Raw genomic sequence first — 26,187 nt, forward strand, 5'->3', positions numbered from 1 at the left:
ATGGCAACCTCCAACACCTGGGCTTAGGCAATTCTTTTGCCTCAGTCTCCTGAGTAGCTGGGACTACAGGCACCTGCCACAACACCCAGCTATTTTTTTGTTGCAGTTTAGCCGAGACCAGATTTGAACCTGCCACCCCTGGCATAAGAGGCCGGCGCCCTACACACTGAGCCACTGGGGCCGCCTACAAATGTGTTTTTAGTACACATCCTGTTTGGCAATTTGTTTCATTTTACAACGTCTTGGGGGAACTCTTTCCTTGGGAGTACATTTGGAGCCATAGATTCTTTTTGTTGGGGTCTACATTTCTTTTCAACCATGTACCTCAGCTTATTTAACCAGGGAGTAGTCCCCCTCTGGAACCATGCGGGGTAGAGAGTACAGAAAACAGGCTGTGCAGGAGTCTCTCGGCACACCTGGGAAAGGCAGGGGGGGCCTTGTCCTAGGAGGTGGTTGTACTGGATGATGTTAATGAAAAAAGTATTGGCTGGGCACATGACTCACCCCTGTAATCCCAGTGTCTTGAAGCTGCAGAGAGCCATAATCATGCCACTGCACTCCAGCCCTGGTGACAGAGTGAGACCCTGTCTCAAAAAAAAAAAAAAGAAAGAAGGAAATTGATTAATTCGATTAATTCAATGATATTTGTTAAAGCACGGTGAAGAAGACTTTATTTACTTATTTATTTTTTAAACTGATGTTTATTTTCCTCCTTTATTTCAATCTTGTTTAAGAGCTTGTGGAAGAACAGCTTAAGACCACTTCGTGATTGTTCCTACCCACTCAGTGGGCTGAGCAGTGGGAGCTGCAGACCAGTCTCTGTGGCAGGCTGGGCACTCCAGTCTTCAGTGGGGACCTGCTGGGTAGGCACAGAGGGCACCTGCATGCCCTCTGACTAGTCTGCAACCTCTGGTTGCGTAGCAGTAAACTCGGGGCGGAGCAGTCCATTCATCCTCAAATTCCTCCTTGGTCACAGCTTTCTCAGCAGCAGCCTGCTCTTCCTTTTCAGTCTCTTCAGGATCTCTATAGAAAGAAATATCAGGCATGACCTCCCATGGACGTTCACGGGAGATGGTGCCACACATGCAGAGAACTCCCCGGGCCAGCACCCACCATATCAGACTTACTGAGCGAGCTCCCTTGTTGTTACATGGGATGGCGATGTCCACATAACACAGAGGAGAATCTGAGTGACACAGAGCAGTTGTAGGCAGGTTAACATAAGACACCTCCGTGAGAGGCTGCTGGTCAGCCCTGGGGTCAGTAACCACTAGAAGACGAGGCTCCCGGAAGGCTGCCAGGACTGGTTAGTGAAGGCTCTGGGAGTGAAGCGGCCAGCAATAGGAGTGGCTCCAGAGGCAGCAGCAAACTCCAGCACAGCTCGCTGGCCAGTATTCCCGGAGGATAGGACACTGACATCAGCAGGGTTTCAATGGCAACAATGGCCCAAGCTGCCAACAGAAGTTTTTCCCAGGTCCTCTTCAGATTTAAGATGTAAATATCATCATTTTTCATTTTGTAGATGTACTGTTCCATTTGGAAGTCAAGATTGGTGCCACCTAAGTGGTTTCCTGCTGCAAGGAATTTGAGGACATCCTCCTCCTTCATTTGCAGGACATCAAGGGCTCCGACATTGTGAAAATTTCCAAGTTACAGTGGGAATCCAGAACAATGCCGTATGGGCCCTCCCTGAGCGGCACAGAAAGGGGTAAAGAAGACTTTATTCAGGACCATTGCCATCAACTGAGTCTTGCAGTGAGTGAGAGAGATTGGGCTCAACTCTGAATACAACATGGGCAAGAGAGAATTTGTAGCCAAGAAGTGGGGAGGGAGAAAGGTTCAGTGGATGAAAAATTACTAAGAGGAAACTTCTAGGGAAAGGGGGACTCTGGCTAAACCCACCCAACATGATTCTTGCTAAAGGTAGACTGGAGATTGGGCATTGTCTGAGGGCTGATGGAGGATGAAGAACTGGATCAGATATTGAAGGGTGATCAGATATCAAGGGCAGAGTTCCTGCTGAACTGACGAAGCAGGGTTTTTGGCCAAGACTAGATTTTATAATAAAGTTGCACAAGTGGGCCTAGGAGAAGGGTTGGGTGCCTGACTAAAGTTTGGCCAAGCGAAGAATTCTTGTCCATGATTCCTTCTGCCAGTGCTAGCTAAGTAAGAGTTTGAGTTGGAAGGAACCCAGGACTCCAGTGCTCACACTGTATGAATGAGAAATCTGAGGGGTTAAGGTTGACCCAAGTCACCATGGGCTGATGGAAGAGCCCACACTTGCTCCCTCACCAGAGCTGCTCAGGACAGGAGTCCCTCACCTGCTTTACACCCCACTCCACTGCCTTCCAGCAGAGAGAGTGAGTCTCCTGCTCCTAGACACAATATCAGAGTCCCGTGTCAGGGAACACCAAGGATCCAAGTAGGCCAGCGAAGAGCTTTGAAAGCCATTAAGGGGATCTTTGGGAGCCATGGAGACACAACAGTAAGTGGCCTAACCTTCAGCAGCTTCCTTGGAGAGTGAATTGATATGGCTGAGGGATTGTTAAAATAATGCTTATTGGACTATTTTCACCCAAATTTAATAAGTGAGTAGACCCTATTATAACCCTATTATATAAATATCAACAGTTAATATTTTGGAAGATTCCCCTTTTGAGCTTTCTCTGTAAGTACACACGTATTTATCTTTTTTTTTTTTTTTTTTTGAGACAGAGTCTCACTGTACTGCCCTCGGGTAGAGTGCCGTGGCGTCACACGGCTCACAGCAACCTCCAACTCCTGGGCTTAAGCGATACTCTTGCCTCAGCCTCCCGAGCAGCTGGGACTACAGGCGCCTGCCACAGCGCCCGGCTATTTTTTTGTTGCAGTTTGGCCGGGGCCGGGTTTGAACCCACCACCCTCGGTATATGGGGCCGGCGCCCTACCGACTGAGCCACAGGCGCCGCCCACGTATTTATCTTTTTAAGAATAGTAGCATCGCCGGGCATGGTGGCTCATGCCTATAATCCCAGCAATTAGGAGGCCGAGGTGGGTGGATCACTTGAGCTCACAGGTTTGAGACTGGTCTGAGCAAGAGTGAGACCCCATCCCTAAAAAATAGCTGAGTGGTATGGTAGGCACCTGTAGTCCCAGCTACTCGAAGGCTGAGACAAGAGAATCGCTTAAGCCCAAGAGTTTGGGGTTGCTGTGAGTTGTGATGCCACAGCACTCTACTGAGGGTGACAAAGTGAGACTCTGTCTCAAAAATAGCCACAACGCCAGGCTATTTTTTTTTTTTTTTTTTGTAGAGACAGAGTCTCACTTTATGGCCCTTGGTAGAGTGCCATGGCATCACACAGCTCACAGCAACCTCCAACTCCTGGGCTTAAGCGATTTTCTTGCCTCAGCCTCCCAAGTAGCTGGGACTACAGGCGCCCACCACAACACCGACGGTGAAGATTTGGGAAGATTTGGGAAGGTGCTCCCAAATGCAGTTTAGCTGAACTAAATGCAGTTCAGCCGGGGCTGGGTTTGAACCCGCCACTCTCAGTATATGGGGCCGGCGCCTTACCAACTGAGCCAGAGGCGCCGCCCAATGCCAGGCTATTTTTAAAGACCAGGTCTTGTTCTGGCTCAGGCTGTTCTTAAACCTGTGAGCTCAGGGCAATCCACCTGCCTCAGCCTCCCAGAGTGCTGGGATTACAGGCCTGAGCCACTGCGCCTGTCCTCACAATACAGATTTCTGACACTCCTCTTTTGTGATTTTTGTGTGCTAGGAATGGGGGAGAAGTGCAGGTCATGGCTCCTGTCATCAGGAAGCCACCTGTCAGCAAACACAGCACCAGGAGTGATGGGAGACTGTGCCAGAGGTGAGAGAGGTAAGAGGGGAAGCACTGAAGTATTGCTACAGTGAGCAGGCTAGACCCTAGTGTCCCACAGAACTGGGTTCCAGTCTAAGCTTAGCCAATAAGCAGCTTGGGCAATCAAGTTTTCAGTAAGCTATATGGTTCTGCCACCGAAGCCTCAGCATTGTAAAATAAATGATGACGTCCATACAATGGAACATTATCCAGTTGCAAAAAGGAATAAGACTCAAATGCCACATTACAGGAACCTCAAAAACACTATACTAAGTGAAAGAAGCCAGGTGCAACCATTCCAATTGTATGATTCCATTTTTACAAAATATCTAGAATCAGCAAGCCCATAGAGATAGTAGGCAGAGGCTAAGAGAAGTGGGAATGGGGTTACTGATAATGGGTATGGGGTCTCCTTTGGGGATGAAGAAATTATTTTGGTACTGGAGAGAGGTGATGGTTGTATAACATTGAAATGTGCTAAATGCTACTGTATTGTACATTTTATTATTTTTATTTATTTTTTTGAGGCAGAGTCTTGCTGTGTTGCCCAGGCTAGAGTGCCATGGCCTCAGTCTATCTCACAGCAACCTCAGATTCCTGGGTTCAAGCATTCCTCCTGCCTCAGCCTCCCAATAGCTGGGACTATAGGAACCCATCATGATGCCCAGCTAATTTTTTAGAAACAGGGGTCTTACTCTTGCTTAGGCTGGCCTCAAACTCTTCACGTCAGGCAATCTACCGATCTTTGGTTTCCCAGAGTGCTAGGATTACAGGCATGAGCCACTACGCCAAGCCTGATTTTTCTGTTTATAGTAGAGATGGGATTTCACTCTTACCCAGTCTGATCTTAAACTCCCGAGCTCAAGAGATCCTCCCATGTTAACCTCCCAGGGTGCTAGGATTATAGGCCTAGGCCTCCTCGCTTGGCCTGTACTGCATACTTTAAAATGGCAAATTTTATATTATATGAATTTCATCTCAAAAGAAATAAATGGCTATAATAATTGTGCTTACTGTATGGGGCTTCTATGAAGGTTAAATGAGATAAAATACAGAAAGCATTGAACGCAGAGGAAGATCCCAATTAGCGTGAGCTTTTGTTATGAAGTCATTCCTCTGTGCAAAGCTGGACAAGGCTCCCGTCTCTACATCTGGAAGTAGAAACCAAAGTCATTACAAGGCTTCAAGGCCCCAGGAGATAATCTGGGCCCATTACCTCTCTAGCTGTCCTGGCAACCCACACCCACACTCCATCCTCTACATTAGCCTTTCCCTCAGGGAAAAAGAGCACCTTCCCAAATCTTCACCAGCTGGTCAGCTCTCACTTTCAAGTATTTGTTCCAATATCACCTTCTCAAGATGGGCCTCCCTGACCCTCCTATTTAAAAACCTGTAGCTCAGAAGCTAGGGTGCCAGGCATGTACACCAGGACTGGTGGGTTCCAACCCGGCCCGGGACTGCCAAACAAGGACAAATGCAACAACAACAACAACAACAACAAAATAGTCAGGCCTTTTGGCAGGCAGTCCCAGCTACTTGGGAGGCTGAGGCAAGAGAATCTCTTAAGTTCAAGAGTTTGAGGTTGCTATGAGCTGTGACACCACGGCACTCTACTGAGGGCGACCTAGAGAGACTCTGTCTCAAAAAAAAAAAAAAAAAAGGTGTGGCTCCGCACCTGTAGCTCAAGCGGCTAAAGCGCCAGCCACATACACCTGAGCTGGCAGGTTCAAATCCAGCCCGGGCCTGCCAAACAACAATGATGGCTGCAACCAAAAAATAGCTGGGCATTATGGCAGGAATCGCTTGAGCCCTGGAGTTGGAGGTTGCTGTGAGCTGTGCTGACACAGTACTCTACCCAGGGTAACAGCTTAAGGCTCTGTCTCCAAAAAAAAACAACAAAAAAGTGTAATCTCCCCCCCTATTCTATATGCTCTTTCCCTACTTTTTCTTTACACCATCTTTAACAAACAATGTAATTATACCATACCAAATTCCTTTATAATTAATCACTCACTTATTTTGTTTGCTATCTCTCTCCTCTTAATCAGAATGTGAGCCCCACTGTGGCTGGGATTTTTGCTGTTTTGTTCCCTGCTGTGTTCCCAGGATTCAGGACAGTGTGGGCTCACACTAGGTGCTCCATAAATACCAGATACATGTCTCAGTTCTGGGAGATCAGATCATCCTCCAGCAGATAGATGGGATGGAGCAGGTTAGGGCCAGGGGGAGTATCTGAGGCTCAGTGGGGGACCTCAGGGACTCAGAAACCCTAAACTTCTGGTTAAGGGTGCCCAGAGAGGGCAGGGAGGAGGGCACACTAGCTAGAAGGTAGGTTCTATACCTGCCAGGGCATATATTTATTTGTTTTGTCCCCAGATTGGTTGTCTGAGGACAGGGTTGTCATCTCAAAGTCTAGTCTTCATGGGGTTCATGGACGGAAGGGCTTGATTCCTGGTTGCTCCTAAACGGCTGGAAGCAGGCAGGAAGCACTGAGGCAGGAAACTCTATCTTTCTTATGCTCTCCAATTGACCCTGGAGTCCACAGGGTGGAATTAGGAGAGGTGGGAAGATCTGTTCCCTCCACATACGAAGTGTAGGAGGTTGAACTGCTCATCCGTATTCACAGTCTCAGTTTCTCAATCTGTCAAATGGGAAAAATAGCACATGAAGAGTGGATTGTTGGGGGATTTGTTGAGGTAATATGCATAGACATCTAGAAAAGTGCCTAACACAGAATAGACACTGCTTTCTCCTCCTTTCAGTGTGTTGAGTAGGGCCTTATTGGGTGGTACAGAGTCACTGTTTCTAGATGAATGGGTAGAGAACTAAGGCTCAGAAGGTTTGTGACTTGAGTTTACATCAAGTGCATTGCTGGCCAGAGTCCATGAAAAGACTTAGTAATGAAAGCCCATTGTGTTGAGTCTAAGGCTCTGCTGTCCATGGCTGCATCTCCAACAGAGAGGTGGAATGAGAGGTGCTGCCCGGGCAGTTCAGCTGAGGGCCACCTCCTGTCTGCCAGGCCTTGCAGGATGTGATGTACAACCAGGACGTGAACAGGGGCCTCTAAAGACCTGCAGGCATTGGGAATGAGGGGGAAATTCTGAAACTTTGATGGGGACAGCATTCATCTTAGCAGCAGGAAGGGCCAGGTGCCAAGGAATTTGGTACAAATGAAAAATCTGCCAAGTTGGGTGGCACCCGTAGCTCAGTGAGTAGGGCGCCGGCCATGTATACCGGGGCTGGCGGGTTTGAACCTGGCCCAGACCTGCTAAACAACAATGACAACTGCAACAAAAAAATAGCTGGGTGTGGCGGTGCCCATAGCTCAGCAGGTAGGGCGCTGGCCACATACAATGGAGATGGTGGATTCGAACCGGCCTGGGCCTGCCAAACAACAATGACAACTACAACACCAAAATAGCCCAGCATTGTGGTGGGCGCCTGTAGTCCCAGCTACTTGGGAGGCTGAGGCAAGAGAATTGGTTAAGCCCAAGAGCCTGAGGTTGCTGTGAGCTGTGATGCCACAACACTCTACCTAGAGCGACAGCTTGAGACTCTGTCTCAAAAAGAAAAGAAAAATCCACTGGGCATTTGGTCATCTATGTTGTCCCCTCTGTCCTTGCAAGTCTCAACACCAGCTCTTTTTCTTTTCTTTCTTTTTTTTTTTTTGAGACAGAGCCTCAAGCTGTCGCCCTCAGTAGAGTGCTGTGATGTCATAGCTCACAGCAACCTCCAACTCCTGGGCTCAAGCGATTCTCCTGTCTCAGCCTCCCAAGTAGCTGGGACTACAGGTGCCTGCCACAACACCCAGCTATTTTTTGATTGCAGCTGTCATTGTTGTTTGGCGGGCCCGGGCTGGATTTGAACCCGCCAGCTGAGGTGTATGTGGTTGGCGCTTTAGCTGCTTGAGCTACAGGGGCCGAGCCTACACTGGCTCTTTGTCATTTCCCTACGCTGTCTCAGGCAGACGGCCCTTGGAGCCAGGAGGACCCTGCACTACGTGCAAGGTAGTGCACAAGGTCATCTCTCTGGAGAGGCCTGTGTGTGTCAAGCACCTAGGTTCCCTCTCTATATTCAGAGTCCCAGAGCAGGTCCAGAGCCCCATCATGGGACGTGGTGAAAATGTGGAAGCACTGCCCCTCCAAGTCTGTTCTGAACAGGGATGAAGAATGTGGACTTGGAATCTCTGAGGCAGAAAGGAAGAGGAGCCAGGCTTCAGGCTGGTTCCTGCAGTAAAAACCCTCCTACTTGTGATAATTTGAGGGTTTGTGGATAATCATTGCTGCTTCTTCTCTCTCTCCTGGCTGCTGGCTTTCAGATTGTATTTCACTGTTCATTGAGGGCCACCAAATGAAAAGGGCCAGGAGAAAAGAGAAGAGCCAAACTCGAAGTTCTGATGGGATTTTCTGCTTGCAACTGTAATTTTTTGAAATATATCTTTTATTTTCCTAAAGCATAGACTCAAGTTGCTCTGAATATATGCTCACTACTCTGATTTTTAAAAATATAATTGGTTAGGGCGGCACCTGTGGCTCAGTTGGTGGGGCGCCGGCCCCATATGCCGAGGGTGACAGGTTCAGACCTGGCCCCGGCCAAACTGCAGCCAAGAAGTAGCCGGGTGTTGTGGCGGGCGCCTGTAGTCCCAGCTGCTTGGGAGGCTGAGGCAGGAGAATCGCTTAGGCCCAGGAGTTGGAGGTTGCTGTGAGCTGTGTGGGGCCACGGCACTCTACCGAGGGCCATAGGGTGAGACTCTGTCTCTACAAAAAAAGGAAAACAAACCAACAAAAAAAAAAACAATAAAAAATATATAATTGGTTAAGGGGGAGAGTAAAACCTGATCAGAAAGAGTGCTGGAAAGATTATACATGAATTTCAGTTCTGCCATATTTTGCCTTCTAATATACAACTGAGAGATGGTTGGAAATAAATTAATAATTGAGTTCTGAACACAAAGGGTGCTCCAAAAGACTCAGATATACAATCCCCCAGAGCCTCCTCATGTGGTGGAAAAGTGAGTTATGATTACGGAATCACAGACTTCTAGAAACCCTCTACTGGAGTCCTCAAACTAGGCTGCACATTGGAATCACCGGGGAAGCTTCAAAAACTCCTGATGTTGGGGTCCGACACTCCAGAAACTCAGATTTATTCTATCTGGGGTGCAGCCTGACATCAGAATTTTAAAAATTTCCCCAGGAGATTCTGATAGGCAGCCAGGTTTGGGAACCACTGTACTACTTCTCCCTTCACACATCTGTAAACTAAGGGCTGAGGAAGGCCTGCACCAAGGTTACTAAGCCTGCCTTGCTGGCCCCCACCCCTTGGGCCCAGTTTCCTCAGTGATTGCCCCAAGTCCCTCTCCTCAGGGAATGACAGATTTCATCCCTGATAAGGGTGCCCCTCCTGGCCCACCTCACGCCTTAGATGTGGCTGATTGACATGCTAATTTCCCAGGGGCCTCTCCCTCTGGGTGGCTTCACAACTATCTGTCAGCTGACCACTTCCTCCAGCTGCTCCTCCAAGGCTTCAAAAGCCCAGGTGAAACTTAATAAGGGGCCCAAGACCCTTTCATCCCAAGGTTGCCTTTCATCTGAGTATTTTAAAGTGCTACAAAAAGTTTCAATGATCAAAGAACCCCCAAGAAGAAGGTGTCAGGCAAGAACCACTTTCCCCATTTCACTGGTGGCAAAACTGAGGCTGTGGGAGAAGCCATCAGTTGCTCTGGGCTGTAAGGCTGCAAATCTTCAGCTGAGCCCTTTTGTTCCTTTTGAGATAAATCAGTTGATAGAAACCTGCAGGGACTGGAAGAAATCCCACTAAGTCTTCCAGAGGGAGATAGCAAACCAGGCAGTTACTCATAGACGGACCCTCACCTGCACCCTTGTCCTGTCCTCTTATACCTCAGCACCTTGGGTGATGCTTAGCTCCTTATTTCTTTTCTTTTCAAAAATTTTTTATATTTGGTGGCACCTGTGGCTCAAGGAATAGGGCACCGGTCCCATATGCCAGAGGTGGCAGGTTCAAACCTAGCCCCTGCCAAAAACCAAAAAAAAAAATTTTTTTTTTTTATATATTTTTAGAGACAGAGTCTCACTATGTCACCCTCAGGAGAGTGCCATGGTGTCACAGCTCACAGCAACCTCAAACTCTTGGGCTCAGGCGATCCTCTTGCCTCAGCCTCCCAAGTAGCTGTGACTACAGGCACCTGCCACAACGCCCACCTATTTTTAGAGCCAAGGTCTGGCTCTGGCTCAGGCTGGTCTCGAACCCATGAGCTCAGGCAATCCACCAGCCTCAGCCTCCCAAGTGCTGGGATTACAGGCATGAGCCACCGCGCCTGGTCTTAGCTCCTTATTTCTGTATCCTCAGGAGTTCAAGGCCTCAGCTTCTCCTACAACTACTGCCTGAGCATCCACCATGTGAGCTGGGCCCCAAGTTTGGCTTAAACACAAGGCCCTGCCCACGCACCTGAGAAAACACCAGCTTTGCAAAGCAGTTTGTGAGACGCGACAGACAGTGTGGGCTCCTGCCAGAGGCCCAGCCAGGTGGAGGCCACAGACACGGGAGGGGCTGTTAGCAGAGCTGATGTGAGTGGCTCCACTGCCCTGAATCTGCAGTATCCACAACATTAGCTCCAACACTAGTGCAGTAAGATCAACAGATGGACCATGCACCTGTGTCTGTGGCTTGCACGAATAGGGCTAGATAGCTTTAAAAAGGGTAATAGATAAGTTCATGTGTGCCTTGCTGGCGGGTGAAGAGGCAGAGCCCGTAGTCCCAGCTACTTGGGAGGCAAAGGCAAGAGGATCGCTTGAGTCCAATAGTTTGAGGTGCTGTGAGCTATGATGCCAGGGTGACAGAGTGAGACTTTATCTCCAAAATGCTGGCACATTTTGTAGATGAGAAAACCAATACTGAGAGAGGTGAAGGGACTTGACTAATGCCTGGAAACTAATAAGGGAGTACAGTGAAGACAGATTCAAGAACATGCACTATTCATCATGTTGGAACCTTGACAAAAGAGGGCAGGGACTGCAGGAGCTCACACAGCTACACTGTAGCCCAAGTGGTGTCCTGACTCCTGCATGTCTATTCCCTCCTTCATGAAGTGTTCACTGGGGGTGGCCTGTGGTGAATAAGTCAGACCCAGCTTCTCACAGTCTCCCAGGGAACAGGCAATCACATGAGACAAGGCATAGAGACTAGAGGGCTAAGAGTGGCCTGTGGAAGACCTTGAGCTGGTCTTGGGGTCTGGGCTCCTTTCTCATGTTCTTGCCCACACTTACATGTGGAGTAGTCCCCAAGGCATCTATCTGGCATAGGTCAGAAATGCTGGTGACTATGTGGGCAGAATGTGGGTGGAGTCACTCAGATGGGGTTGTGTAGGGGGGCGGGGCCCATCTGGCTCCAAGCTGGGGAATGACACCCAGGCACGGTTTAGTATTTATTTATTTATTTTTTTGGTTAGGGCTGGCTTTGGACCCACCACCTCTGGCAAATGGGGCCGGTGCCCCACTCCTTTGAGCCACAGGCGCCGTCCGATGGTTTAGTATTAAACCTGCACATACTCCTGCTATGAAGGAAGGAGAGGCCTTTTAGAGAAAACATAATTACGTTCTTCTCCTGCTTCTAGAGTTGGCATCGGATGCTGCCAAAGCAAGACTGGTCATGGCAAGCTCTTTCCAGAAGTGGAGCATCCAGATTTCCCTAGGGCATCATGAGTCCTTTCAAACCTAGAAAGCACAGACCATTAAAAAGAGTCATGTTTGCTTTTAAAAAACACAAAATCTAGGTGTGGTGGCTCACACCTGTAATTCTAGCACTCTGGGAGGCCAAGGTAAGTGGATTTCTTGAGTTCAGAAGTTGGAGACCAGGCTGAGCAAGAGAGAGACCCCGTCTCTAAAAAAAATAGCCAGGAAGCTACCAGACCTGAGACTGTACTATAAATCGATAGTGATCAAAACAGCTTGGTACTGGCACAAAAGCAGAGAAGTAGATGTCTGGAACAGAATAGAGAACCAAGAGATGGATCCAGCTACTTACCGTTATTTGATCTTTGACAAGCCAATTAAAAACATTCAGTGGGGAAAAGATTCCCTATTTAACAAATGGTGCTGGGTAAACTGGCTGGCAACCTTAGAAGATTGAAACTGGACCCACACCTTTCACCATTAACTAAGATAGACTCTCACTGGATAAGATTTAAACTTAAGACATGAAACTATAAAAATACTTGAAGAAAGTTCAGGGAAAACTCTTGAAGGAATAGGCCTGGGTGAGTATTTTATGAGGAGGACTCCCCAGGCAATTGAAGCAGTATCAAAAATACACTACTGGGACCTGATCAAACTAAAAAGTTTCTGCACAGCCAAGAACATAGTGAGTAAAGCAAGCAGACAGCCCTCAGAATGGGAGAAAATATTTGCAGGTTATACCGCCGATAAAGGTCTAATAACCAGAATCCACAGAGAACTCAAATGTATTAGCAAGAAAAGAACACGTGACCCCATCTCAGGGTGGGCAAGGGACTTGAAGAGAAACTTCTCTAAAGAAGACTGACGCAAGATCTACAGACACATGAAAAAAAGCTCATCATCCTTAATCATCAGAGAAATGCAAATCAAAACTACTCTGAGATATCACCTAACCCCAGTAAGAGTAGCCCACATAACAAAATCCCAAAACCAGAGATGTTGGCGTGGATGTGGAGGAAAGGGCACACTTCTACACTGCTGGTGGGAATGCGCACTAATACGTTCCTTCTGGAAGGATGTTTGGAGAATATTTAGACACCTAAAAATAGACCTGCCATTCGATCCTATAATTCCTTTACTAGGTTTATACCCAGAAGACCAAAAGTCACAATATAACAAAGACATCTGTACCAGAATGTTTATTGCAGCCCAATTCATAATTGCTAAGTCATGGAAGAAGCCCAAGTGCCCATCGACCCACGAATGGACTAGCAAATTGTGGTACATGTATACCATGGAATACTATGCAACCTTAAAGAAAGATGGAGACTTTACCTCTTTCATGTTTACATGGATGGAGCTGGAACATATTCTTCTTAGCAAAGTATCTCAGGAATGGAAGAAAAAGTATCCAATGTACTCAGCCCTACTATGAAGCTAAATTATAGCTTTCACATGAAGACTATAACCCAACTATAGCACAAGACTATGGGGAAAGGGCCAAGGAAGGGGAAGGGAGGGGGGAGGTTTTGGTGGAGGGAGGGTAATGGGTGGGGCCGCATCTATGGTGCATCTTAGAATGGGTACAGGCGATTGCACTAATGTACACAGCTATGATTTAACAATAAAAAAAAGAGATGTTAAAATTCATAATAAAAAAAAAGAAGTATTTAAAAAAAAAATAGCCAGGAGTAGAGGCAGGTGCCTGTAGTCCCAGCTACTTAGGAAGCTGAGGCAAGATGATAACTTGAGCCCAAGAATTTGAGGTGCCATGAGCTATGATGCCACGGTAACAGAGAGACTTTATCTCTAAAAATAAACGAACAAAAAAACCCCAAACAAAACCCCAAAGCCTTCAACAAGGCCAGGCATTGTGGCAGGAGGCTGAGGCAAGAGAATCCCTTTAGCCCAAGAGTTTGAGGTTGCTGTGAGCTGTGATACCACGACACTCTACCAAGGGTGACAGAGTGAGACTCTGTCTCAAAGAACAAAACAAACAAAATCCATACAAATACTTTAGAAGTGTATCAAGTGTGAAAGCCAACCCCCAATTTAAAGTCACTTTTTCTTTACAATGTGCACATCCACAGATTTTAGATTGTGAGCCTGAAGATTTCTTTCAATTAATTGATCTAGTGTGCATTAAGTGCCTATTACAGGTTTTATAGTGTCCTAGGCGCATGGAGGACATAGTGATAATAAACATTCATGTCCCCCCCAAAATTATATTCTGGTTATAGAAACAAGATTAGTCCACATAAAAACTATACATGAAATGCACATTTATATAAAGAATATATATATATATATTTACCATATACATATATGTGTAGAGAGAGATGGTTAAACACACACAGAAAGGGCATTAAAGTAAAGGTTGATAATAATTCCCCAGATAGATTTATTTATGGGTCTTTTTTTTTTTTTTTGCTGTGATTTATATTAGATTTCTCCTGTAGTAAGTATAAAATAGTTCTATAATAAGAAAACTTTAGGGTGGTGCCTGTGGCTCAAAGGAGTAGGGCACCGGCTCCATATACCGGAGGTGGTGGGTTCAAACCCAGCCCTGGCCAAAAAAAAAAAATTGCAAAAAAAAGATAAAAAAGAAAACTTTACAGAAAATAAGACTAAGGTGAGCTGACTAGAGAACAGCATGAAACTGAGGTGGGTGGCTTCAGGCATAGAAACCTGTCGTTTCTAAGGAAAGAAGGACTTGAGCCCGGCCAGTGTGCAGAGTGGGTGGGATTTGCAACTAGCATCAGGAAGAAGAAACAGCTTAGCCCAGACAAGAAGTGGGGAGTGGGTAAGAGTGGGTAGCAGGGTTTGAGACAGGAGGAAGGATGGCCTGAAGGGCAAGCAGGTGACCAGGCCCTGGATTTGGTTAGCCTAGCTCTGATCCCAACCACTTCCTGCCTCCTGAGCTGGTTTCCTCCTCCTGGGATTGATTTTATTTATTTATTTTTTGTTGTTGTTGTCGTTGGGGATTCGTTGAGGGTACAAAGAACCAGGTTACAATGATTACATTTGTTAGGTAAAGTCTAATAATTGTGTCCTGCCCCCCAAAGGTGTGTCACACATGGTGACCCCCCTCCTTCTCTCTCTCTCTGCTTTCCCCTTCCCCCACCCCCACTGTGTTCTAGGTCATTAATTGTCCTCGTATCAGAATTGAGTACACAGGATTCTTGCTTCTCCATTCTTGTGATGCTTTACTAAGAATAATGTGTTCCACTTCCATCTAGGTTAATACAAAAGATGTAAAGTGTCCATCTTTTTAATGGCTGAATGGTATTCCATGGTATACATATACCACAGCTTGTTAATCCATTCCTGGGTTGGTGGACATTTAGGCTGTTTCCACGTTTTGGTGATTGTAAATTGAGCTGCGATAAACAGCCTAGTGCAAGTGTGTTTATGGTAAAAGAATTTTTTTCCTTTTGGGTAGATGCCCAGTAATGGGATTGCAGGATCAAATGGGAGGTCTAGCTTGAGTTCTTTGAGGGTTCTCCTATTTATTTATTTAAGACAGAGTCTCACTCAGTTGCCCTAGGGGTACGTGCCATGGAGTCATAGCTCACAGCAACCTCAAACTCTTGGGCTCAAGTGATTCTTTTGCCTCAGCCTCCCAAGTACCTGGGACTACAGGTGCCTGCCATAAGGCCTGGCTATTTTTAGAGACGGGGCTGGCGGGTGGGGATGTTTCAGGATGTCTCACTCTGGCTCAGGTTCGTCTCAAACCTATGAACTCAGGCAATCCACCTGCCTCACCTCTCAGAGTGCTAGGATTACAGATGAGGGCCCCTGTGCCCAACAAATATTTCTGTATCTATCTTTAAAGACAAGGAGCCCTTTTAAGGAAAATATTACCACAAAATCACTAAAATACATATTACCTGCAAATCCATACCATATCATATCCACTGTTAAATGTGCTAACTTGTCCTAGAAATGAAAAAAAAAATTTTTTTTTTTTTTTTAGATAGTGTGCCATGGAGTCTAGGCTGCTAGTTCACAGCAATGTCAAACTCTTGGACTCAAGCAATCCTCCTGCCTTAGCCTCCCACTAGCTGGGATTGTAGGCTCCCACCACATTGCCAGCTAATTTTTCTATTTTTAATAGAGGTGAAGTCTCGCTCTTGCTCAGGTTGGTCTCAAACTCCTGGGATCAAGGGATCCTCTAGCCTCGGCCTCCCAGAGTGCTAGGATCACAGGCCTAAGCCACTGCACTGCCTAGAAATGAATTTTTAAGGATGGTTCATTTGAATCAGGATACAAACACTGGATTTTGTCAATATGTCTTTTTAGGTCTCTTTTATTCTATAGGTTATTTCTCTTCTCAATAAATCAATTTCTCAAATTGATTGTTTGATGAAGCAGCTGGCTGTTTGTTTTGAAGAATTTCCCATAGTCTGGTTTTGTTGATTGTATTCCTATGGTGGTCTGGGACAAGTTCCTATTCTCTGCATTTCCTTTGAACAGGTAGTGAGTTCCAACTGCTGGGTTAGATTCTGGCTCCATATTTTGGCAAGAATGATTCACAGGTGGTGGTACATATTTCTACAAGGAAGTAGATTTTAGTAGCCATGAAGATCATTGCTTAGGCTCATTATTTCTTTACAGGTTGCAAAAGGGTTTTTTTAATTTTTGCAGTTTTTGGCTGGGGCTGGGTTTGAACCTACCCCCTCCAGCATATGGGGCTGGCACCCTACTCCTTTGAGCCACAGGCGCTGCACCCCCACCCCCCTTTTTTTTTTTTTTTTGAGACAGTCTCACTCTCTCTCCCTGGGTAGAGTGCCGTGGCATCAGCCTAGCTCACAGCAACCTCAAACTCTTAGGCTCAAGAGAGCCTCTTGCTTCAGCCTCTGGAGTAGCTGGAACTATAGGTGTGCACCACGCACTTGGCTAGTTTTTCTATTTTTAGTAGAGACAGGGTCTCCCTGTTGCTCAAGCTGGCCTCAAACTCATGAGCTCAAGCAATCCACCCACCCCAGCCTCCTAGAGTGCTAGGATTACCTGTGAGCCACCAGACCTGGCCAAAAATGGGGCTGTTCTAACTCTAGCATCTCTTCTTCATTTACCAGCAGAATCCTTCTACAAGGAGAAACTTCTCTTCATCAACAGTTTGTTTACCTTGAATTACAGTCACCTAGGAAAGGCAGGGTAAACGCTTACTTCCTTCTCTTTGTTCATCAGTTTTCAGAATAAAGGGTCTGTTCCTTAGAACCCTCCAGAGGCGACCAATTTTTTTCCTAGTCATTATGAAATAATAGATTGTAGTGTTTTGGTGTGTTTTAGTCTATTACTATTATTGTACTTATTGATGCTCGCATTGTCCTATGTTTGGCCAGTGGGAGCTTCTTCAAATTATTCTTGGGAGTGTTTGCCACCTTATAGTTTTGTTGTTTTTAGATATTACTAAATATCCTAGGCTTGTGTATTTTATGACCCAGGTCTAGGATGAACCATTTCTTTTTTTTTTTTTGAGACAGAGCCTCAAGCTGTCACTCTGGTTAGAGTGATGTGGCCTCACACAGCTCACAGCAACCTCCAACTCCTGGGCTTAAGTGATTCTCCTGCCTCAGCCTCCCAAAGTAGTGGGGACTATAGGTGCCTGCCACAACGCCCGGCTATTTTTTGGTTGTAGGTATCATTGTTTGGCAGGCCTGGGCTGGATTCGAACCTGCCAGCTCTGTTGTATGTGGCTGGTGCCTTAGCCACTTGAGCTACAGGCACCAAGCCCTTTTTTTTTTTTTTTTTTTTTTTGAGACAGAGTCTCACTATATCTCCCTCAGTAGAGTACTGTTGCGTCATAGCTCACAGCAACCTCCAACTCTTGGGCTTAAGTGATTCTCTTGCCTCAGCCTCCCAAGTAGCGGGGACTACAGGCGCTGCCACAACGCCCGGCCATTTTTTTATTGCAGTTGTCATTGTTTAGCAGGCCCCACTGGGTTTGAATCTGCCTGCCTCAGTGTATGTGGCCAGCACCCTACCCACTGAGCTATGGGTGCTGAGCCTAGGATGAACCATTTCTTTTTTTTTTTTTTTTTAATAAATAAAATAAAATTTATTTGGAACTTGTTATAAAAAAAGCAAGTGGTATTTTATTTTAATGCATAAAATCAGTATAGGAAATTTGAGAAGTACAAATCACAGGAAATTTGACCATGGTCTTGAACAAACCAAAGTGTTGTGCCAACATTATTTTTATTTATTTATTTTTTATTTTTTTATTTTTTTGTAGAGACAGAGTCTCACTGTACTGCCCTCGGGTAGAGTGCCGTGGCGTCACAGGGCTCACAGCAACCTCTAACTCTTGGGCTTACGCGATTCTGTTGCCTCAGCCTCCCGAGCAGCTGGGACTACAGGCGCCCGCCACAACGCCCGGCTATTTTTTTTTGTTGTTGCAGTTTGGCCGGGGCTGGGTTTGAACCCGCCACCCTCGGCATATGGGGCCGGCGCCCTACTCACTGAGCCACAGGCGCCGCCCGCCAACATTATTTTTATATGGTAAACTAATTTTTACAGATTCAATCATGGCGAGCTATCTTCTTTTATTTTAGGATTAAAGCCTTCTTATCTCCCAGCTATCATAAAGTCTATTATGTAAATATACTTTTTAGGGTCAACAAGAAAAAACATTGTTTAATAACTTTTTCTTTCTTTTAGATAGTTCTGACTGCTTATCTAGACTATGTTCCTGGAGTGAGCACACAATTGAATGCTTTTTAAAAATTAAATAATCTGGGGCGGCGCCTATGGCTCAAAGGAGTAGGGCGCCAGCCCCAGGATGAACCATTTCTTAAAAGAAATGTGTTTTGTTTTTTTTTTAACTTTTGGTGGGAAATGGTATGTAGAGAACCAAGTCTGAGGGCTAATGACTTAAAAAAATCCCAGAATATGGCTTGACGCTCGTAGCACAATGATTACAACGCCAGCCACATGCACCTAGGCTGGTGGGTTTGAATCTAGCCCAGGGTTTGAATCCAGCCTGGGCCTGCTAAACAACAATGACAACTGCAACAAAAACATAGCCAGGAGTTGTGGCAGGCACTGTAGTCCCAGCAATTTGGGAGGCTGAGACAAGAGAATTGCTTAAGCCCAAGAGTTTGAGGTTGCTGTGAGCTGTGATGCCATAGCACTCTACCAAGGACAACATAGTGAGACTCTGTCTCAAAAAAAAAAAAAAAATCCCAGAATAAGTAACCAAATTAAAAACAAGGCTCTCTTTGCACTGTAATAAACCTAGCATGAAAGCATATTTGGGGCAGTATATGGAAGTAAGCTGAGTCTGGGTCTAAGGGAGACTTCTAAGAGGGATGAATTAGCTGAGCTGGCTGGGGTTCATCAATGCAGGCGGCCACCCACCCAAGCAGCCAGGCCGCCGAACAGAAGACATTCTCACTACACCCCAGCGCCTGGCACAGAGCTGGCACTCAAGCATGTGAGTTCAATCTAAAAGAATAGGAGGCTCTTTTTCATCTAAACGAGCACAGAAAGTTCAGGTTAGTACAAAGGCTAAATGCCCAACTGCCCAAGAGAATGGAACAGTTTATTTAAAACCACCACTTTCTAGTACACAGTCTAATCTAAAATGGATTAGAATCTATTTGGAAGTGTTTTATTATATACTAGATCCACCAAGAATCTATGATTAGACCAATTTAGGGTGGTATCTTACCTGCAAAGTTATCTCCCAGCTATTTTAGGCAACCCAGTAAAAGACAGTATTTTTTTTTTTTTTTGAGACAGAGTCTCATTTTGTCCCCCTCAGTAGAGTGCTGTGGCATCTTATCTCACAGCAACTCAAACTCTTGGGTTCGAGCTATCTTCTTGCCTCAGCTTCCCAAGTAGCAGGGAATACAGGCGCCCACCACAATACCTATTTTTTTTTTTTTTAGAGATGGGGTCTTGCTCTTGCTCAAGTTGGTCTTGAACTCATAAGCTCAGGCAATCTACCTGCCTCAGCTTCCCACATGCTGGGATTACAGGCGTGAGCCACCATGCCCAGCTCCAAAAGACAGTATTTTGGAAAAATACACCCAATAACATGCAAGCTGGAACACAGAATCCAGAATTGATCTTAAGGTACTCTGAGTGTCTGCTAACACCATAATAAGTTATTTGGGAGCAGAAAAGACAGATGTAGGCAGGTTCTGTGTTCCCCTGATGCCTCTCCTTTTTACTTGTCCCTATATAAACATGACTTCCCACGAGATATGAAAAAGATACTCATCAGTACCATGTCATGCCCCTCAGAGAGTCAGAGAATGTCAGCAGCAAGTTTTGTTTTGTTTTTTTTTTTTTAGTAGAGACAGAGTTTTACTTTATGGCCCTCGGTAGAGTGCCATGGCATCACACAGCTCACAGCAACCTCCAACTCCTGGGCTTAAGCAATTCTCTTGCCTCAGCCTCCCGAGTAGCTGGGACTACAGGTGCCCGCCACAACACCCGGCTATTTTTTGTTGTTGTTGCAGTTCGGCCAGGGCCGGGTTTGAACCCGCCACCCTCGGTATATGGGGCCAGCGCCTTACCGACTGAGCCACAGATGCTGCCCGTCAGCAGCAAGTTTTATTACATGGTCAGAAAGGAGCAAAGTGATCAAACTAAACGAGGTTTAAGTCAAATGACAAAGAAACTTACAGTATCATAAACATTAAACAGCAAGTAATCCCAAACTATCACTTTTGAAGAAAGACCATTTATGATTGCCACAGTAATATTTAATACATGGATTGGTGAAATCTATGAGACTGGTATAAAATGTGGTAATTACTTTAATGATCTAGAGTTACGTTCAAACAGTAAGAGTCTAGAATTCAATTTTAGTGTATAATTTAGCACCAACTAGATACCTCTCTGTATCTACACATAAAATATTGTCACAGAAGGGTGACTTGCTAGATGATGGCATAGAGCTGTGCTGATGGAAGCCACCAATTGTATGTGGCTATTTATACTCAAATAAATTAAAATGAAATTTTAAAAATTGCTTCCTTAGTCACAACAGCTCTGTTTCAAGCACTCAGGAGTTATGTTGCAGGCTCAGCACCTGCTGCTCAGCGGTTAAAGAGCCAGCCATATACATGGGGGCTGGTGGGTTTGAACCTGGCCCAGGCCTGCTAAACAGCGATGACAACTGCAATGGAAAAACAGCCAGGCACTGTAGCAGGCACCTGTAGTCCCAGTTACTTGGGAGTCTGAGGCAAAAGAATCAGTTAAGCCCAAGAGTTTGAAGTCACTGTGAGCTGTGACACCACAGTCTTCTGCCAAGGGCAACATAGTGAGACTCTGTCTCAAAAAAAAAAAAAAAAAGAGGTATGTTGCAGAAAGAAATGTCTGACAAGTGTCAGGTATGAGGACCAGACACTCTGCTAGTTATTCAGTTCTTCATTTCAAGTATGCCGACTTAAGCTTGGAAAATTTATAGTTTCCTTTCTCTGAGGTTGAAATGTTCTTTTAAATTTATTGGTTAGTTGTGTGAATCCAAGTCATGACAAACTCTCCTTGTGTAAGGAGGGGCTTTTGGTAGAAATAGAAGAAGAAAAGGAATTGTTTGTTTTTTTTTAAAACACATTGGGTTCAGAATCTATTTTGTATTTGCTATTTGAATTTATATGGTGCTGACTAAGCAACAACAAAAAAGGCTTCCTAACATTTTATCACTTTCCTGGCACATTACTACTTCCTCTGTGTGCGTGTATGTATTGGGGTATTGTCTTTCAGTCTCTGAAACCACTGGTTCTGAAATGAACTTCAGAAATAGAGAGGCCTAGGCAGCTAGAAGGGATGAAATCAAAGTGAGGCCAGGATCAAAGGGGCAAACAGTCTGCAGATTCAAGGTGGAAGTGGAGCCATCAACTCCCCCAGGCTGCCTTTTCCTGATCTTCCCTTTAATAAACACCCAGGGCTCCTTCAGCCAGGTCTCTGATAGCAGAGGGGCTGACTTGAACAACAAAGGGAGCCCAGGGAAGAGAGTACTTAGCACTTGGGAAGGAAAGGCAGGCCCCTGTGATATTTGGGTGAACCTGAGACAGGAACTGTGGTGGGAAATGCTGAAGATGCAGAAGAGGACAGTGACCCCGATGGCCTCATTCCTTCCTAGCCCTGGCTGCAGATAATCAAGCCCAGCCCCACCCCCATTGCCACTGCCTCTTGTGTTACAACTGGCTTTCCCCCATCATAGGAGGCATCCCTGAGGCCTGGCTTCTACTTCACCCTGGCCTTCTTTGTGTCTGTTTCAAGTTACTGACAGACTAAATACAAATAAGGACCAAAAGCTCTCAGCAAAAACTCTCAAGTGGAGAGTTAGCCCAGGTGGTAGAGAGGGAGCCTGCAGACCCTAATCTCAGTGACTGCTGTCTTCAGCTAACCCTGAACTTCAGTGTGCTATCTTGAAACTGGTAAATTACCAATGTGCTTCGTTAGAAAAAAGTCCTTTATGCAGACTTAAATTTCACAGATTATCTACTTTGGAAAAATAACTTGCAATAATTATTTTTATAATTATATTGCTAAAAATAGAATAGATAGGGTTCTACCCATTTTCCAATTGGGAAAAATGAATATAGAAGAATGAACAAATATACATTGTATGTTTGCAGCAGGGCAACTAAGCAATCTAGAACTTGAATTTAGTGAAAACTACTTATAATTCTATAAGTGTCTTTCAAAGAAAACAGAAGTAGAAAATCATTTTAATTTCTAGTAAATGTATGTAGCAGAGCCTTTGTAGAGACCCAATAATGGCTCCCATCTCCCCAACCCTAGTCAATAAAAATCCTAAGTGAACTGGGAAGACCATTCTAATAGTGTAGTAATATGTCCTTCCAGAGTATTACACTGCATCCTCTGCCAACACCTTAATAAATTATTTGGGAGCAGAAAACACAGACTTCAGTTTTGTGAAAGTAGTTTTTGTAAAAATATAGCTTTCCCTAGTTTTTCTGCTGATATTCTTTTTCTTTTCCAGGATCCAATTCAGAATATCACATTACATTTAGTCACCAAAAATCTAGGGTTTTTGGCTCAGTGCCGGTAGCATAGTGGTTACGGCGCCAGTCACATACACCAACCCATTTGGTGGGTTCAAACCTGGCCCGGACCAGCCAAACAACAATAACAACTGCAACAACAACAAAAAATGACCGGGCATTGTGGTGGGCGCCTGTAGTCCCAGCTACTTGGGAGGCTGAGGCAAGAGAACCGCTTAAGCCCAAGAGTTTGAGGTTGCTGCAAGCTGTGACGGCACGGCCCCCTACCAAGGGCGACATAATGAGACTCTGTCTCAAAAAAAAAAAAAAAAAAATCCAGGGTTTAAAAACACATGGACATGGCCAGGCGAGATGGCTCACGCCTGTGGTCCTAGCACTCTGTGAGAGGCTGAGGAAGGTGGAATCCTTGAACCCACAAGTTCGAGAGCAGCCTGAACAAAAAACAAGACCCCATCTCTACTAAAAATAGAAAAAAACTGAGGCAAGAGGATTGCTTGAGCCCAAGAGCTGGATGTTGCTGTGAGCTATGATGATGCCATGGCATTCTACCCTGGGCAACAGCTTGAGATTATGTCTCAAAAACAAAAAAAATACAAGTAAAGCAGAACTAAAAGATACAGAATCTCTCTTTCCAATCTTTCACTCCAGTTCCAACCCTGGGTTTCCACTATGTCTTCACAGAGGTTACTTTTTAGGCATGTACAACTACACTCAATAAAAATTGCATGTAGAACAAAAGGGGAGAATGAGAGAGGCTGAAATCTTAATATAGAAGATTGTAATCCAACACAAACTCTCAGGAAAACAGTCATAAGAACATACTGCCTGTTTAGACAGTTTGGAGGATTATGAAGCCACAAATTGAATGCTAGATTTCTTTTTTTTTGTAAGAGACAGAGTCTCACTTTATGGCCCTCGGTAGAGTGCCGTGGCATCACACAGCTCACAGCAACCTCCAACTCCTGGTCTTAAGCGATTCTCTTGCCTCAACCTCCCGAGTAGCTGGGACTACAGGCGCCCGCCACAACGCCCGGCTATTTTTGGTTGCAATTTGGCCGGGGCTGGGTTTGAACCTGCCACCCTCGGTATACGGGACCGGCACCTTACCAACCGAGCCACAGGCGCCACCCCTGAATGCTAGATTTCTTACCGCAAGTTTAAAAGACAGAGAAAAGACTGCTTTATACACTCACTGCTTCACTAAACCGCTACTGCTTCGGTGATGACCCAGAACGTCCTCAGTCTCCACTGGTCCATTTCCCTGGCCTGTTGTAAGACAGGGGCAGGCTTGGGGTCCCCTCACAATGAGCAGATGTCAGCAGAGGAATGAGTCTTGAACAAAGAACCTGGGGAATTTCCACACAACAGGCTGGATAATTCCCATGACCCTGGACTTAGTTACTGGGTTGCCCAGGCCTTGTCTGGCTTTTGCTTCAGATCCTGGACAGCAGCCAGCAAACCTCTGGTGTCCTTCTGGGGTTGGCTTCCTGGTTTAAGTATCTACAGCAATGCATTCATCACTGTAGCCTGTGACCAGGGGCCTAATGATCCCAATTTACCCGAAAGACAACAACCCCCAAGACTAGAGAGGGACTAGAGCTTCACCCTTCTCCTGAGGGTGGCAGGGGAGCTCAGTGTGACCCTCGGGTTAATGTCTCAACGTCAATGTGGTACACTGGCTTTGAAGTTGTATGGGCCTCATCTGGGCTGTGGTGCATTTCCCGATCTATAAAATTGGTATAGGAGTAACACACATAAAGCATGGCCTAGCACAATGCCACTTCATCAATGGATTTTTGAAATAATGAACTGAAGAATGAATAAGGGTTGGGCGAGGTGGTTCATTCCTGTAATCCTAGCACTTTGGGAAGCCAAAGTGGGAAGATTGCTCAAGGCCAGGAAGAGTTTGAGACCACCCTGAGTAAGAGTGAGACCTCAGCTCCACAAAAGCAGAAAAATTGTCCAGGTGTGGTGACACGTGCCTAAAGTCCAACTACCCAGGAGGCTGAGGTAGGAGGATCATGTGAGCCCAGGAGTTTGAGGTTGCAGTGAGCTATGTTGACCCCATTACACTCTAGCTGGGGCAACAGAGATCTAACAACAAAAAAAAAAGTGGTGCTTGTAGCTCAGTAGGTAGGATGCAAGCACCATATACCACGGGCGGCGGGTTCAAACCCGGCCCCAGCCAAACTGCAACAAAAAAATAGCCGGGCATTGTGGCAGGTGCCTGTAGTCCCAGCTACTTGGAAGGCTGAGGCAAGAGAATCTCCTAAGCTCAGGAGTTGGAGGTTGCTGTAAGCTGTGATGTCACAGCACTCTACCAAGGGTCATAAAGTGAGACTCCGTCTCTACAAAAAAAGAAAAAAGAAAAGAAAGAGAAAGAAAAAAAGAACAAATGAGCATAGAAAAATAGGTCTAGGATGGTGCCTGTGGCTCAGTGATTAGGGCGCCGGCCCCATTTACCAGAGGTGGTGAGTTCAAACCTGACCCCAGCCAAAAACTTCAAAAAAAAAAAGAAAAAAAAGTCTAACCTCCCATCCCATACTTTCCTAGCCTGAAAACCTCCTGACCTGACAAAAGAATAAAAGAGGAAGGGAAGAAGAGGAAAAGAAAAAAAGGTGTGCATGAGGGTGGGGGTGGGGAGAGATGGAAGAGGAAGTGCTGGCATAGATAGGCCACCTGAAAAGCCTCAGCAGCTGCATTGCAGTCTGGGACACAGTACCAACAGGACTCGCCCACCTCCTGCCCCAACCAGGAGAGGATGAAGCCCAGTACTCTTCTTTGCAGCCACCCCAAGAATCCTTTGCTTTGACACTTGGAATGTCCACCCAGGATGCAAATACCTAAGTTTTTCTGAGAGACTGTTAGCATTCCAGAATGGAAAGAGACAGGAGGGAGACTGTGCTCCGAAAGACCTTCCCAGTAAAGACCCCCTTTGAACGGTCTTGGTGAAATCAGTGCTCAGGTGTTGGGAGCAAGGAGCCTTGGCCCTCCCTGCTCTTCTCCTGAGGACTTACCTTGTGCCTGGGCAGTTCTCACAGTGGGCCATTGGTGTCTCTTTTCTCTAAGGCGAACTGGGAGGCATCCAGTTCAACACGTTCATTGAAGGCCTAGGGTGGTGCCTCACCCAGAGTAGGTGAGGTGCACACAACAGACACTCAATAGATGACCAAATGAACAGCACAAGTGGGTTCCTGCTCTCCGAGACCTTTTTTTTTGAGAGAGTGAGTCACCCTCGCTAGAGTGCTGTGGTGTCACAGCTTACAGCAACCTCAAACTCTTGTGCTCAAGTGATTCTCTTGCCTCAGCCTCCAGAGTAGCTGGGATTACAGGCACCTGCCACAGCGCCGGGTTATTTTTTAGAAATGGGGAATTGTTCTTGCTCAGGCTGGTCTCCAACTCCTGAGCTCAAGCAATCCACTCTCTCTTTATAGTCTAGTCTATAGTCTAGACTTTATAATCTAGTAGGCAGATACATAAATCACAACCATAGTACAAAGCAGAATAACATGGGGGCCTTAAAGACCCCGAGGGCGGAGGGAGGAAGGAAGGTCTGGAGTATATTCAGAAAGGCCAAATTAGGCGTCTGGTAATTGGTTGTCAGCCCTGCCCCGCGTAGACAGCCTCACGGTGGGACCCTGCGGATATCCCGGGCAGGAGCCC

The 26,187-nt window shown here is 45.9% G+C and overlaps 1 pseudogene; it reads right to left on the reverse strand.

Moving 5' to 3' along the window:
• Nucleotides 1–787: 787 nt before the first annotated feature.
• Nucleotides 788–8,179, reverse strand: LOC128596371 (40S ribosomal protein SA-like; annotated as a pseudogene).
• Between the last annotated feature and the right edge of the window lie 18,008 nt (nucleotides 8,180–26,187).

This window comes from Nycticebus coucang, chromosome 10 (genome assembly GCF_027406575.1).
Source record: "Nycticebus coucang isolate mNycCou1 chromosome 10, mNycCou1.pri, whole genome shotgun sequence".
Classification (NCBI taxonomy): domain Eukaryota; kingdom Metazoa; phylum Chordata; class Mammalia; order Primates; family Lorisidae; genus Nycticebus; species Nycticebus coucang.